The sequence below is a fragment of the Chrysochloris asiatica genome, unplaced genomic scaffold, assembly GCF_000296735.1.
Source record: "Chrysochloris asiatica unplaced genomic scaffold, ChrAsi1.0 scaffold00025, whole genome shotgun sequence".
Classification (NCBI taxonomy): domain Eukaryota; kingdom Metazoa; phylum Chordata; class Mammalia; order Afrosoricida; family Chrysochloridae; genus Chrysochloris; species Chrysochloris asiatica.
Window position 1 is genome coordinate 6,581,785 of NW_006408543.1, and position 5,013 is coordinate 6,586,797.

Consider the following 5,013-nt stretch of genomic DNA (forward strand, 5'->3'; position numbering starts at 1 on the left):
GCTGCCCTTTTGAAATTTTCTGTTCAGCTCTTTTACTTCCTCATTTCTTCCATTTGCTTTATTTTTATTTATTTATTTACTGTAAAAGGAAGCTTTATTGTTTTCATTTGGTCCATGGCCTGGGAGAAGAGGGGCTCTAGGGTGGTGGTGATTGGAGGGTGAGGTTCTTGCAGGTCTGAGGAGGGCAAGGAATGTTGAAGTCCCCTCACAGTTTGCCAGGCTCTGCAAGCTCCTAGTCATGCTTGAAGGTTAGTCTCTCGAAGAGATATTTGCCCAGCCCTGGCTGGGGACTGGCCGTGCTACGGAGATTGCTCAGGTGGTCACTCATCTTCTTGATAATTTTCACCACCAGGAAATGATTCTCCAGCAAGTCACAGAGGTGGGGTCTGTGTGGGTAGTGCCCATGGCGTGCAGATCCAGAGGGCCTCGTTCAGGTTCCTCTCCAGGGCCAGGGCAGCTTCCTTGGCATCCAAGATTCTTCTCCACTCATCCTGCCATGGCTTCTGCAGGTCCTGGATGGGAGCGAGGCTACCACACTGATTTTGCAGTTTCGAGAGACACTCAGCACCCTCAAGCTTCTTCTTCTCCAACTCAAAGAGGAAGTGTCCCACGCCTTCCAAGGCCACATTGTCTCTACGGAAATAGAAGCCCAGAGAGGGGTAGGTGTCAAAGGCCGACTGATGAAGAGTGGCCAGATGGTTGACCCCAACCTCTGCTTTAACAGAATAGTTCTGATGGATCTAAGAGCTCATGGTCAATTGAAGATTTGGAGCTAACCACATACACACACACACACACACACACACACACATACACAAATGTTGTTTTTCTGGTCTCCTTAACAGGGAATGGCCAAAAAGATGGTCCTGGAGAAGAGATTGCACCTATAGAGGTTAGAGGTGGTCCAAGGCTGGAAGTGGGGTGTCCCCGGATCTGTTCTGTCCAAACACTGTTGAAGCAAGAGACAGTTACACAAGTCCGCCAGAGGAGCTTCTCTCCCATTTGTTTTAGCATCTCTACACTGGAGAACAAGTTTCAGGGCCTCTTCTGGCATCGTTTTGGTCTTTCCCTTCTTTCTTCTTATGTGATGTTCTTGATGTTCATCCCACAACCCTTCTGGTCTTTGGTCCTTAGTGTCTAATTCATCACATCTGTTCTTGAGGTGATCTCTAAATTTAAGTGAGATATGTTCAAGGTTATATTTTGACTCTTGTGGGCTTATTTTAATTTTCTTTGGCTTCAGCCTGAACTTGCATATGAGCAATTGATGGTCTGTTCCTCAGTCAGTCAGCCCCTGGCCTTGTTTTGGCTGATGGAGCTTTTTCACCATCTTTTTCCACAGATATAGTCAATTTGATTTTTGTGTCCTCCATCTTATATGGTACATGTGTATAGCCATGTTTCATGTTGTTTTTAAAAGGTATCATCAGTGAACAAGTCATTGGCCTGGCAAAATTCTATCATACAATCTCCAGCAATGTTTCTATCACCAAGGCCAGATTTTCCAACTATTGATTTTTCCTCTTTGTTTCCAACCTTCCATTCCAATCACAAGTAATGATCAATACATCTTGATTGCAGGTTTGATCAATTTCAGACTGAAAAAGTTGGTAGAATTCTTCAATTTCATCATCACTGGCTTTAGTAACACCAATGTTACAACTGACAAACACTACTAGCTCCAACTTGGGGACAAACATATTGAGAAACCACATGCCACATCCAAGTCAATGGCAATGGGATTGGTTTGTTGGGTTTAATGATTTGTTTTAACTGATTTCCCTTAAAAAAAAAAAAAAACCTATTTTAAGAATTGGATGCTGACTTTCCTGATTGGATGGAAGTGAAGGTGTGGGCCATGTCCATGTATGGTAGCTGAGGATCTGAGAGCTGAAACAGGGGAGGAGGCGGAGGCTCCAAGCAGGGGAACAGCATGTGTGAAGGCCTCTATGAAGACCCCTGCCCCGCAACCCCTTTCAACACAGTCTCTCCACCCTCTGCCCAACCCCTTCCCTGGTCCTTTTAAGTTGAGAGGTAACTGTTCCTCACTCTCCTTAACCCTGGGGCATTTCCAGATCCTTGTAAGTGGCATTTAGCTCTGTCCACAACTGTGTAACTTGCTGTTATTGTTAAGTGTCATGGAGTCGGTTCCAACTCATAAAGACCCTATATAGGATTCCCAAGGAGCAGCTGGTGGTTTTGGACTGCCCACTTTGTGATTAGCAGTCCAATGTTTATCCTACAGGGCCCCACCAATAAACTGTTGTTGTTGTTGTTGTTGTTCTTGTTGTTGTTAAGTGCCGCCAAGTCAGTTCAGACCCATAGAGACTCTATATAGGGTTTCCAAGGAGCAACTGGTGAGTTTTAACTGCCGACCTTGTGGTTCAAACAGACTTTGCAGTCCAGCGCATCAACCTACAGTGCCACACCAGGACTCACAATAAACTTGTTGTTGTTATTGTAGTTATGTGCCGTGGAGTCGGTTCCAATTCACAGCAATCCCGTACAGAGATTCCGAGGCTGTACATCTTTAGGGAGCAGAAAGCCTCATCTTTCTCCCATGGAACCACTGGTAGTTTTGAACTACTAACCCTGAGATTAGCAGCCTGACTCATAACCACTACGCACCAATAAACTAGCCATCCATTAAACATTCCTCGGTCACTCCTGTGGAGTTTGTAGTGTTTCCTGCCTGGGCCCCGTCCACTCCACCACAGGAAATAAAATCTTTAAGTTCAGCTATTTTCAGTCACCTCATATACACATGAAGGCTGGACAGTGTATAAGGAAGACCGTAGAAGAACCAATACATTTGAGTTATGGCATTGGAGAAGAATACTCAAAGTACCATGGCCTTCCAGAAGAACAAACAAATTAGCCTTGGAAGAAGTACCACCAGGATGCTCCTTAGAAAAGAGGGTGGGGAGACTTCCTCTCTTGTTGTTTGGACATATTGTCAAGAGGGACCCGTGCCTGGAGAAGGACATCATGCTTGGTAAAGTAGAGGGTCAGTGAAGAAGACCCCCAAGAAGATGGATTGACAGAGTGGCTGCAGCAATGAGCTCAAACACAGGAAGGATTGTGAAGCTGACTCAGGACCAGGCAGTGTTTCGTCAAGTTGTACACAGGGTCGCTATGGGTTGGAATAGACTAGACAGCACCTGGTAACAGCCAGGCCAGGCACTTTGCCTATGGTGGTGTCTCATTTAACTTCTGCAATAGTTCCGTGGTACACTGATCCCTGTTTACAGAGGAGGAAACTGAGGCACAGGAAAACGATATGACTGATGGGAAATCATTCTGCTGATAACAGCAGAGCTGGGATTCGAACCCATATACTCTGCAGGACCCTTTGTCTGTATGCTCACACTCACAGAGCTGAGAACATCTGTAATACACAAGCCCGAGATTCCCATGAATCCTTCTGTGGAGGATAGGACACAGGAAATTGACACCAGGGAAGCTGCCCGCCGCTCAGAGGATGGGACCTGGACACAGCCCTGTAGCCAAGAGTGTCACCCTGCCCCACCACACAGCTGAAGACCACGGCTTGTGTTCTTGAATTTCTGTCCATCTGTCCATGCAGCAGGATGAATGGGTGTCCCCTGTGACCCAGGTTCTGTTCGAGGTGCTGCCGATGGAGTGGGGAATGAGACAGGCTTGACCACTGCCCTCACAAGCTTGCCTGTTTTTATGAAAATAAACCTGTGCCTTAGAGTGTTTGCAACTTCCTCACATGTTCATTTCTTATGCTTGTTACTGACATGGGCGTATTATAAGCAAAAATATGGTGCCCCACCCCCCACCTAGTGAGGAAAGGGCAGTGTCTACCTGGTCTCATGGGAGCCCACGGCAAAGGGGAAACTCAGTATAATCGATCCTGGTTAAAATTTGGGTGTTTTGTTCATTGTAGATTGTTTGCACTCATTTGGGTTATTTAGACAGTTGCATTAAACATAACTCGATAACTGAATTTTGGCACTCCCTTCAGTTTTGTGTCCTAGTCCTGGTGTGGCACTGTAGGATAAGCACTGAACTGTTAACCACAAGGTCAGAGGTTCAAACCCACCAGCCACTCCTTGGAAACTCTATCCTGGGTCACTAATGAGTCAGAACCAGCTCAAGGGCACTTAACAACAACAATCCTGAGAGTGCGGAGTACCAGACGCCAAGGAACGAGGGTATCTGAAAAGTAGCATTCTCACCATGCTTCTTTAGATTGGATGGTATTGTGGACTGAGGGATGCTGAGGGCATAGTGGATTCTGTGTTGAGTTGCTAATCACAAAGGTCAGCAGTTCAAATCCACCAGCTGCTCTGTGGGAGAAGAATGAGGCTTTCTGCTTGGATAAAGGTTTACAGCCTCAGAAACTCTATACAGGGTTGCTTTGACCGGAATCAACTTGACAGCATTTAATAACAGCATGGATTGAATTGTGCCCTCATAAGATGTGTTCAAGCCTAATACTATGACCTGTGAATGTGACCTTATTTGGAAATAGAGTCTGTGGAGATGTTATTGGTGAAGTTAACATGACGTAGTACTGGACTCAAGTGGTGTCTTTATTTAAAAAGGAGAACGCAGACAGAAACAGCATGAAGACGACCACGTAATCATGGTGACAGAGATTATAAGGACGCATTCATAAGCCTCAGCTTGCCAAGACCCGCTGTCACCAGAAGCTGGAGAGAAGCCAGAAGCAGATTATGATTCAGAGCCCTCAGAAGGAATCCACACTGCTGACACTGTGGGTTAGAGTTGGAGCACTTTCCGATGAGCGTCCCAGATGACAGCTTTCACTGTAGATTACACCTCAACACAAGGAAGACAAACATCCTCAAAACTGGACCAATAAGCAACATCATGATCAATGTTGAAAAGACTGAAGTTGTCAAGGATTTCATTTTGCTTCAATCCACAATCAACACCCATGTTGTTGTTGTTGTTGTCAGGTGCCATCAAGTCGGAACCGACTCATAGCGACCCCATGCACAGCAGAACGAAACAATGTCC

The 5,013-nt window shown here is 45.8% G+C and overlaps 1 pseudogene; it reads right to left on the minus strand.

Moving 5' to 3' along the window:
- Positions 1–232: 232 nt before the first annotated feature.
- LOC102814773 lies at positions 233–752 on the minus strand (annotated as a pseudogene).
- Positions 753–5,013: the final 4,261 nt, after the last annotated feature.